The following is a 12,038-nucleotide window of genomic DNA, read 5'->3' on the forward strand; positions in this document are numbered from 1 at the left end:
GCGACCCCTAAAGATAATGGTTGAAAGAAGCTTTGGATGCACAACCTTGGTGATGTTTTCCTGATGAGTTTCGGCTCCAAGTCAAGAGTCTGAGTCGGAGTTGTAAATTATGATCATGTTTGTAATAGTGACGATACTGCAGATGGTAAAGCATCTCAGTCTGTGGCTTATATTTGTGATTTATAAAGTAGTAGAATATGAGTTTATTTTTAAAAATTGATCTCGATTGCCAAAATGTTCAAATCAAGAGTCCACAAACCCGCCTGTGACCTCACAGTAGCTTCAAGCACCTTTTATATGCCATCAGCCAAAAGCTTCAGGCTGATCAAGTCAACCTGTCCTGAGTCACATGTTTTAATCTCACATGTCATGAATTAGTTTCGAATACAAAAATGAAAAAACGTGCTGTCTAGCAGCAGTGAGAACATCAGATATCCCATCATGCTCGTAGCTGATAATGATGTCCTCAATCCCAAGGACTCAAACTAAATTAGTCATCACAAAGATAGGCACGCAGCACGCACACACCGAGAGGGAGGTGTGGGTGGGAATGTGCAGCAGTCAACATTCCTCAGATTCTTCTCACAACTGCGGGATCATGGGATATGAAGTCTGGTCCCATGGGAACTGATGGCTTAACGCACACACACACATGCACTGTCATACTGGTGCAGAACCAGTACAGTGTATAGTTGTTAGTGTGATGATGGGACACCCGAAGATCAACTGATGGTTTGGTTCTGCATTTCTCTCTGTGGCCTCTAGGGGGCACATTTAGGTTTTTATTCGGTTCAAAACACGTGAAAGCAGTTCTTTTTTTTTTTTTTTTTTTTTTTTTTTTCTCTCCTTTTAAGTCAAGTTTGCTGATGGGCGATGCATGACTGTCTTTGTAAGGGCCTATTTGACTTCTTAAAAGATGCTGTGGGTTTGGTTGAATTTAAAATTGAGTCGAGGCTTTTAGGCGTGATGGTTAGTGGCCATATCAGCGAGGGTCCCCACAATGTACAAATGTTTGTGTTTGCAAGGGAGCAGACAGAAAAACTAGGGCACTGATCTGTAATCTAAGAGCATTTTTTTTTCTAGACTACTACACGTATACAGGATTACACACACACACACACACACACACACACACACACACACACACACACACACACACACTTGTACTGGAATTATATTAATACACTTTAATGCTCAGTGAAGAGGTTTTATCTTAGTTTTTAAACCGATTTAGTGTGACCTTGTTGACACACACTCGGTCTGTTTCTTATTCACTCAAAATGTCTGTGAAAGACACATGACAGACACACTGACCTCACTAGGGTCAGATGACTGGCATGAGTGGAGGCACATTAGATCTGCAACGGCATGTCTGGTATGCGAACACACACTTTTCCTTTCCTTTGCTCGTACAGGGTCTGAAACGTGGTGTCTCTTGTGTGAGTTTCAGGAGGGATGAACCAAATCGTATTACTGTTAGAGGAGGCCGCGTTTTAATGTCTGGGCCAAAATGTAGGAAATTTCCATTTTTCTGTCATGATGTAGACGTCACAAAGTGAGAAAGGAAGCCACTTCAAAGCACAGAACTGGCAGAGAGTCAGCTTTCTTCTGTCTATAAATGATGGATGGGTGCTTCTTTTATACAATGCAGCTTATTGGTTTCAGACTAAAACTAAATAAATGAATAAATTTGGTTGTCAAAACGTTGCTGTAGGGAGTTTTTAGCCAGAAATTAACACATATGGTCAAGAGGGTTAAATAGCACTTTATCCACCAATAGGTTAGTTAGACAGCTGCTAATCAGTGTAGACTAAAAAACATATGTATTGTAAAAAAAAAAAAAAATTATTATTTTATTTTTTATTTTTAGATCATTTCACTCCAGCAGGCACCAACATCACAAACGTGTCCAGTTCAGGCACTTGAAAGCAGGGGAAGCCTCGCTGACAGCTAGGAGCAGTGCTGGGACAGCTGCCAATCAAAGACGCCATGCCCATTATGTTAAGCTGGTAACTTTTTAGCATGATGGCTAAAGTCCATTTTTACTAGACTGTGGACATTTTTAACACAGGACTCTATTAGAGTTGGCTTACTTTTGGAGTGGGCCTCAAGTGGACATTAGAGGTACTGCACTTTTTTGTATCTCCAGGTTTCATTTTTCAGACCTGGAGGATGCTACTCGTGCCTTCCTAAGAAATGCACTCGGTATATTTTAATTTCACCAATATCAATGACATCATCTGGTCTAGTTCGTTCAATACGGTGCATTTCTACCACAGGTACACAAACCTACAAAACGGAACATCTAACATATAATTTGTTAGTTGGTCTTTCTGTTTGCCTTCCAAGTCTTTCTTCCTTTTGCTTATACACACCATAACACACCCTCATACCCACGCTCTGTGTGTGTGTGTGTGTGTGTGTGTGTGTGTGTGTGTGTGTGTGTGTGTGTGTTTGTGTGCGCATGCGGTCACATTCCAGCCAGTCAGGTCCGGCCACGCCGAGTCGGCGCGTCATACACACACATTCCTCGAGCTGCAGCATTCCTGGACTCTTCTGCTCATCAGCAGGACGGAGGCTTGAATCTGTGACCTTCCGGTTACAGTAAAGTCTCCCTGCGGCACGTTGACACAACTACTGAAAAATGTAGTTCAGTTCTTTCATATCCGGTGTCTTGGAAGAGGAAAAAAAAAAAGATTCAGTTTGTTTCTTTCTCAGTTTTTGCTCAGCCTAACTTTTAATATAGAGCTGGTATCTTCTTTATTGAAACTCTGATGTCATGATGGTTTTTGTTTCTTGTAGCTTTTTCTTTACTGTAGTACGTAGTAGGGCTGGGCCATATCACACCATTCATGGTAATACAGGTATAATGTTGGGCAACAATAAGAAAATGAAATATCGCGATAGAATACGGGTAAAACACGCATGTGCAGTGCCTTTGTTTACATACGCACATGGTGGAAAAAGTGTGGCAGTGATGGAGAATAAGAAGCGCGAAAGCGGATCGTTGAATGAAACAGATGAACCAAAATTGGTTTGTAAAAATGCTGCAACTTCAGTGGTGTGGAACTGGTTTGGCTTTCGTCCATCAGATACATAACAAAGCACTATTTTTGGTAGCACATGCTAGCGGGCCGTCGTTATTACCGTGTTTTTCAGAAAATATGGCACACTTAACCCTGGAGAACCCATGGGGTCAAATTTGACCCCATGGTTTCCCTAGAAAACCAATGGGGTCGGCTCTGACCCCATTGGTTCTCCAGGGTTAAAATCAATCCTTTGATTTTTCTGAAAGTCGACAGTGCCCCTTATAATCTGGTGCTCCTTATGTATGAATTCTGGTTGTGTTTACTGACCTCGAAACGATTTCATGTGGTACATGGTGCTCGAAAATCTGTCAAATGTTTCAGTACGACTTTGCTAAGCTACGAACCCGCACCGCTTGATGGATTGTCGGAGCATTACAGCTATCGTAGGCAGGAGTCTCGCGGAGTGATATGTACTGTGCTTCAACATAATATCACCGTATTGTGTGTGTGTATAACCTCTTTGTGGATATTATACATGGTTATGCTGAGGAAATGTCAGCCAATTCCACTGGAAATACCTTTTGGTTAAACTGTCAGCAAGGAATTTGCATTTGCACTGTTAAATTTTTATATAACTTTAATGCACTTAAAAAAACAGCTGCTTGTTTAAGTGAAAATACACTGATGTTTTGGTTCTTTTGGGGGGTTTGTTTGGGTTTTTTTGCACTAATAAAGTTGTGGAGTTGTATTCTGTAAGTATTTTGTCTCGTGTCAATTATATCGTCAATTATATCGTCAGTTATATCGTTATCACACATTTTCAAATGTATATCGTGATAAATATTTTTGGCCATATCGCCTTGCTCTAGTACGTAGTGACAGAAATCATTATCAGAGAGAGAAAGAAAGTTCATCCAAAGTGCTAGGTTTGAAGCCAGACCTTGTATTGGCTATAAGTGTTTTTAAACCCCCTGATTTTTCAAGTTCTCTTGTGTAAACGAGGAGCAAACGTTCTTGTCAGTCAGTCAGACTGACACTTTCTCCTGTGAGCCTGTCAAAGCTGTCAGATGTGGGAATTTAGCAAGGATTTATGCAAATATGTTTGTACACCAGGGCCATTTTCTGCCAGTAGTTTCAATGCAGGAGCTGATTGTTTTGATGTAATCTTCATTTTTAATTTTGCATACAGAGAAAATAAAAAACAAAATGTAATTCCTTTCTGTGTGGTTATGGCTTACCACCACAATTTAGAGCTGATATGGAGTCATAACAGGGTAAGAATTCACCAGTGGGTTTTTTACGGAGATTAAACAATGGATCTAATTCGAATGAACATTAACTCTACCTTTTTCCAGTGACTGTATATAAAAGATGGACATAGTGTGGTGCTGATCAAACTGTCAACTGGAGGGATGCTGCCCCCACCGGCCCTGAACAGGGGCTATTACAAGGCCATTCAGGGTATTCATTGGCTAATTTTCCAGACCAGGAAGCCACACCTATATTGTATGTAAGATATGTTTTTATGTGACTTTATGGACACCTAACTCAAGAGTTGGCGTCAACGTTGGACATGATTACTAGGGACTGTTTGGCAGTGGCTGTTGGAGGTTTCTGGCTGTGGCTGGATGAAATCGCTTGCAAAGAAGATGTTGCACCAAAAACTAAAAAAAAATGACTGGTTGTCTGTAGTTTTTCACATTTGTCTGCAAGCACATGCCAACATTTAGCCAAGCAGTAGTGTAAAAAAAAAAAAGTCCACCCCCACCTCCCACCCCACAGTGACAGATGGTTCCCATAAGTCAGAGGTGACTGACACATTTGTAGACCTGTGTGATTTGGCCTTTAGCAACTGCCATCAACCCTCCGCAATGCTCCCAACTAGATGCGGAATACTTATTTTTCCCACACAACCAGTTTTTGCCCAAAGGTTGCAGACTAGTCTCCAGGCCTTGTGTCTTAGCCTATATTCACGTGATCTTACGTAGTCACTACGATTGACTGAAGCCATGTGGTTTAGATGAAAACTGTCTTCAAAACCTTTTATAACAAGTGGTTGTACCCACACAGGAATAAACCTTCTAGTAAATCATGAGCAAATAAAACTTAAATAGTGATGGTAATGTTTTTTTTTTGTTTGTTTGTTTTTTTAAGTCATTTAAGTGGATAAAAGGTGCCAATCTGTAATAACATAGCTGTAACCCGTTTGCCTAAATATAAAATGTGCAGTAAAAACTGTGAGGTATTCAAACGTGGTAGCTGAAGTATAAATCGACCTTCTCCTTTTTTCCTCTTTTTTTTTATTTTTTTAAACCACTCATGTCTTTCTCTAACTGCACCATTACCATGGCAACCCCACAGAACTGTATTCTTATTGGTGGGCCGGTGTTCCGTTGACCCTCATTCATGTGTGTGTGAGCGAGGGAGCACAGCGAGGAACAGGTGCTCTGCTGTCCTGTCTCCTCTCTCTCCCGTTCCCTGTGTTTTACAGTGTGTAAGGTGACACCTGAAGAATGCCACTAAAACCTCGAAGCTTGTGTCGTTCTCGCGCCCCCACCCCAGTCTGTTTTTCTTTCTGAGTGCCTGTCTTCACCCACACATCTAGTATTTCTTCTTATTCTTAGACACACCTACATGATGTTTCTGACTGATGTCATTGAGCTGCAGGCTTCAATCAGATGACTAAAAGAAGAGGGATTCTGTTTGACAGTCCTTCACTGAAGTCTGTGGGAGAGCTCTGCAGCGGTGAAGGTGGTGCTAGAGCAACAACCTGCAGTGGGTGGGGAAAAATGCTTTGAGGCAAAGACTGCAAAGTTTCAAGCCTCTTTAAAAAAAAAATATGACCATTAACCATACAGTGTTAACTCATCCACCATTTTTGATGTGCGACAGTCGTGGTCAAGTGAATAAGGGCGCAGTCACACAGACCTGCAGACTGGTACCCCACCATACAGAAAAAGTAAAAGCTGTACCTTTTGAAACATTTTTGCTGTTTTGCCAAGTCCCTAATTTTAGGTTTGAGACAAATAGACAATGGTTTTTAAATACTGCTTTCCCATCGGTTGTTGCTTAACTTCCTGTAATGGTTAGCACCTGGCCATTTCGTGTTCCTAACCGTTATTACCCCTGTCATCACTACTAGTCACTGAATTTGATTGACAGGGGTTCTTCCTGTGCACACTCCCCTGTATAGTTGCACCCAGAGTAAACTCAATGCTCCTTCATGTTCAAAAGTTTCCAGCTCAGGTTCGTCTCCTCTGAGGTTCTCTTGGGTCGCCCAACTGGAAGTAGACACTGGTTTAGGAGCACCAGAATCCAGTACCTGCCAGTGGACTTGCTCTTTATCAAACTTTAACATAGTTTTTATTTTAATTTTTGTATTGCTGTGATAGTTGCCACATACCAAACAGGTAGAATTAATCATTGTATTAAAGAAATATTGCAACTCTGCATATTCCTTAGATTTTAGGATTACCCTCTTTACATGCTAATGCTTGATCACACACAAGGCCAGCATATTAACAGGGCTTTTTATTCTTCCTCTGAGTGTGTATCTTAATTCTTTCTTTCCTTTGTGCCTTTTTTCCTTCCATCCTCCTATCCTGATTGCTAGTGCTGGTGAATCTCTATTTCTCCCCTGGGAACGATTGCAGCTTAGAGAGAGAGACACACACACACACACACACACACACACACACACACACACACACACACACACACACACACACACACACACACACAGAGGTACTCATTAAAATATACATGAGCACTAACTCCCTTACATTCCTCCAACACTGTCGGCATTCATTATAGATGAACACACACATGCGCGCGCACACACTCTCTGCACGGTGCAGTGGCATTGTTTACTTCCATTATAAACCACTTGTTGTTTGCTGCATTGCACCTCTGTAATGTGTCCCACTGGAAATGACTTCTGTCTTCAGACCTGGCAGCTTGTTAGCTCGCTAAGCTCAATTTCTCCTCACGGTAGATGTTCCTAGTAATTGACTATTTTTACAGTACCATTTTATTGTTGAAGTAATTTTTAATTGAGGGCTGACGAATCTGTAATAACTTACTCAACCATTATGTTCAGTGGCTGCACAAGCTTGTTTTTGACTCTTAAAATATCTCTGCAAATTGAAAGAAAACAACAGTTGCTAATGGCTTATGGTGAAGAACACGGGAGCGCTATTAAATTTAAGCTAGTAAATGTTTATTTGATAGCATAAGAAATATCTTTGTCTATTAAAATTGCTACAGTTCATTTAAATTGGTTTGTTTCCTTGGTATGGATCTGTCTTTTAAGCATAGTCTATAAATTCTGAGGAGTTTCAGATGCTTAGTGTTAGCCTGCTTTATCCATTCTAAAACCAGTTCTGATGTAAATGCACTGGTCCTTTATATAGCGCTGTTCTACTCTACTGGAGCACCCCGAAGCACTTCATACAACTCACCTCCTTCACCCACTCACACCCATTCATACATTTTTTTTCTATGCCTAAGTGCTTTCTATCTAATACTGACACACATTCTTACTTTAATGAACCTTTCATTTCTTCCCCAAAGATACTTTTGGCATGCAGACTGGAGCAGCCAGGGATCAAACAACCAACTTTCCAAATAATGGATGACTTGTTGTACCTCTTGAGATAGAGCCACCCCAGATGTGTGTATTGGGATCATTGCTGCGTTGGGACAAAGATCTGTGTTTAAGTTTGAATCTAAATTGATTTCATGTGAGGAGTTTGAAGGTAGTTCTCTCTCATATTTCCATCCACATTGTGCAATATGCATTGCACTACCACCACCATGCTTGACAGTTGGTACACGGTCCTCCAAATATACCTATTGTCACTGTGGCCAAACAACTAAATCTTTGTCTCATCTCAGCTGGTTGTTCCTGAACATGAACGTGACAGTTTGGACATATATGTTTCTTCAAGACCTTTGGAAAGTGGTGACACATCCGAATAACTTATGTGCAATTGTTTGAACTGATGATCTTGGAATGAGCAGTTCTTAAGAAATGGCTCCATGACAGCTTCCTAGCTTGTTTAAGTCTACAATTCTCCTTCTTAGATCTTCCTTCAAGTTTCCCATTTTTCAGAATATTGCAGTCAATGCAGTGCTGTCAAATTTAATTTTATGCTAGCAAAGAGAAACTACCAGTTGTAGTCATTCATGATCACTGTTGAGAAGTAAACAGGCCTTGGTGTAGTCAAGTTAAAACACTGGATAACGTTCAGCAGCATTTATTAAAACTGTGAATGTATGTTTATATTTGATCCTGTAGGTATACTTTTGGCGCTGTGTGGATTAGATCAAACCTGAAATACTTTTAAAAGTCATTAAAGATTTAATCCTTCCACCCTGGAAACATCACAGTTGAACAAAGCTGACTGATACTGGCAATATTAAGGTTTTTGATTATATTAATTTCCAGTTGTAATTAATTTCATTTACACTGTGCTGGTTCACAACAGCACTCGTCTTATTGCAAGGTGCTTTTTAATTGTAAAGGAAAGACTGCAATAGTAGAGAGAGGAACCCAACAGTCAGACAATCTCAGTGTAAGCAGGACTTGTTGATGGGTGAGAGGAGGAGCTTCGTTTTCACAGGAAGAAACCTCCAGCAGCTCAGGGATTGGCTGCAATCTGCTGCATGTGTTTGCAATGGAAACTGAATCATTTCTGGAAGATGCTCTGCATCATGCTGGAAACCAGCCTCTCTGGTGTTAGGTGTTAAAATACATTTAATCTCTCTGCAGCCTGGAGGGGTGAATGATTTATGATATTTTTGCACATGCTTTATGGCCGGTGACCTCCTGACCTTTGAAGCGCTCACTGTTGGTTGTTTGAGCTGCATTATTGATGCTAAAATGAACTCTGAGCGTGAGGGTCTTCTTCTACTCTAACACGCAGCTATCTACGGAGAGAAAGAGATGAAACATCATCTGCTGAAAATCAATCTTTCACACATTCCTCTGATCCTCTCTCCTCCCCCCCTCCCCCCCTCTCTCCTTATTGATTCCTCACACACTCGTAGGGTAATCCTGCTAACAGACATGTGCGTGCACGCGCACACACACACGTACGTCCACATCTGCCTTTGCCTTTTTGAAGTGTGACTGTGTGTTTGTTTGAAGTGGTTTTCTCTGTGTTTCTCACTGTCTGACAATCGTTAGCTCTGAGGATCGCAAACATACAAAAAACGTATTTGGTTTGACGATTTTTCTTTAGAAATAGAAGAAGTGTAAAAAAAGTAAAAAAGAACAAGACAAATTATTTTGCTTTATAAACTTTTTACCTTCATTTCAGCTGATATTTGTGCATTCAGTTCATTAAATATGGATAGCGGAGTCTCTGGAGAGTTGCCCTGCATTACTTTATATTCATGCTGGAAAAGAGAAATAAAATCCTGTTCCTCACATCACCAACACTGTCTCAACAAGATTAGGTACCAACTCTCTCTTTGTGCCTCACAGTATATGTTCCTACTGCTTTTAATGGAAGTACCTGACACTCATCCCTCCCTCTTACCCAATTTAGGGTTACAGAGACTGGAGTGTGTAACTCTGCCATCACAGAGCAAAACATGGCCCGAGGACCAGAACCAGTCCTGGGCCACAACATCCTAAAGCAACCTCTGGGGGGGGGGTTTCCTTTGGGTGAGGTTCGACCGATTAATAACAGTCGAACCTCACTGGTGTGAGTGACTCAGACTGACTTGGTGAGCTTAACCCTGTGAGGTCACTGCTGATGACCCCAGCTATAGCTCCAAACCCTAGCTGCTTGGAGACCAGTGAAAATAATTTTTTGGAGTGTGTGTAAATAGTTTCTGTGGATTCTGACCTAGTTGGGTTAAGATCAGAAATTGTCACAGCAGATAAAATCAAAATCAACCTTGCACAAAAAATAAATGTATTTTGATTTGTATTGCCTGTTAGAGAGAGCTAACAGAAGAGAACGCAAAGAGCTCTAAATCGAAGCCTAACTATAATAAAATATTTCCTGTATCTAAACTTAAGGTAACAGAGTTAAAACAGATGTTGGACAAAGCGCTGGGGGAAAAAGTTGGTAATCTGGGCTTACAGGCCTCGTGGGCAGTAGGACTATCAGAGAGATGAGCTGGTGCATAAAACACAATGAGAAATGAAAATCTGCTTTATTAGATTGCAAAGTCATTGAGCCAAAGGAAATAAACAGGCGCTTTTGTAAAAGATAGGAACTAATAGTGGGAAGTGAGGTTCCCCTAGTGTGTGTGAGAAGAGTGCTTTCTATCTACTGTTACGGATTCAAATACTGGGGATGGATACAAGAGGAAAAACCACAATAACAACACTGGTCCGGCCAGGTTGAGTCAAACGATGATTTTAATGATCACACGCGTGGGAGATGGACACCGTACGCAGACAGCATCAGATCTCAAAATGGTGGAGCATTGATCAAACTCTTATAGCCTCTAGTGGCCCCCACCTAATCATAAAAGCCTAAACATTGACATTCTTTCTCTCACACAGCGCCTAAGCTACGACCTTGGCTCCATGTTTATCTGCTCCTGCTGAGATGGGGCAGAAAACTCCAGCATGTTCTGTTCTCTTCTAATCAGACAAATAAGGCGATGACTTTCTGCAAACAGTATTTCTTATAACTCAGCAGTATAATGCATCATAAAACAATATCATTCAGTCACAATAAATCAGCAGTCTAATGTAATGCAAATCAGTTTAACAAATGCAATAGTTATCACCTTCTTCTAATTCAGGAGAATAATGCAAACTAAAACTACATAATAATTCACAATCTTTAATTAGGGGTCTAACATGGCATAAAATAATATTATAATCCCTCACTAGACTGCCCATTGAAGTTGACCGTTTACTTTTCCAGTGTGCAGAGATGGTGAAGTAACTACAGAGTGACTCTGTAATTCTGACTGCTGGATTTGGAGTCTTTCTAATATTACAATGCATGCATTTTTAAGAGAATACATCGTTTTCTTTTTAAAAATCAATCACTGTCAGCAGCAGTATGTTATGAAAACCTTGGCTGTAGCTTAGGTGGCAGAGCTGGGGCCCGTTCTTCGTACGTCGCTTACTACATCCAAGATCAAATGACACATCCAAGATCAAATCATCGCGCTAACCGTGAGCTCGCTAATCCGGTTCCCCGAACACACCTGCTGTTGACGATTAGTACAGCTGGACGCAGTAATGTGACATCACTGGGTGTCGTAAAAGGGGCCACGCATCGATAGTAGAAACATTGATCGGCAACCCTCTGATTGGTCGGCGAAAATGTCGACGGAGCGCGCTCGGCTCGGTATTTTTCGGCAGCAGAGCAAGAACTCTTGAGTGAGGGATTTCAGGAGTTTCAGAGTTTAATCAGAACGCAAGGGAACACTGCAAAGGCTGCAAAAGCAAGGAGCGAGGGCTGGCAGGAAGTTGCTGACAAATTAAACTCGTAAGTAATTTAATAATAACAATAATAATGGAGTGGATTGATATAGCGCTTTTCAAGGCACCCAAAGTGCTTTACAATGCCACTATTCAGTCACTCTCACATTCACACACTGGTGGAGGCAGCTACAGTTGTAGCCACAGCTGCCCTGGGGCAGACTGACAGAAGCGAGGCTGCCATATCGCGCCATCGGCCCCTCTGGCCAACACCAGTAGTCGGTAGGGTAGATTTATTATATTACACTATATTATCCAATATTATATTACATTATATTATAATATGTTATATTTTATCCTCTTTCACATTAGAGCCACGACAGGACCCACTAGAACATGGGAACAGGTAAAAGTGAAATATAAGAATATCCTACAGAATGGTAATATTTATCACTTATATTGCTTTTAGTCTCTTGGAAAGAGACCCTGGAATAATCTGTTTGTTTATAACAGCAACCAAGAAAAGGGCAGAGGAAAAAAAGACAGGTGGTGGTCCTGCACCCCCTCGTCAACAAGTTGGTTAAGTGAATAATACCCTCACGGGAAAA

The 12,038-nt window shown here is 41.0% G+C and overlaps 1 protein-coding gene across 1 annotated transcript in view; it reads left to right on the plus strand.

Moving 5' to 3' along the window:
* The window catches only part of LOC146673885 (F-box/WD repeat-containing protein 7-like), a 48,526-nt gene that overhangs the window by 9,630 nt on the left and 26,858 nt on the right, over positions 1–12,038 (plus strand). The gene's annotated exons all lie outside the window — the stretch shown is intronic.

The sequence above is a fragment of the Rhamphochromis longiceps genome, linkage group LG3, assembly GCF_057381845.1.
Source record: "Rhamphochromis longiceps isolate RC_006_pf linkage group LG3, R_longiceps_female_GT1.1, whole genome shotgun sequence".
Classification (NCBI taxonomy): domain Eukaryota; kingdom Metazoa; phylum Chordata; class Actinopteri; order Cichliformes; family Cichlidae; genus Rhamphochromis; species Rhamphochromis longiceps.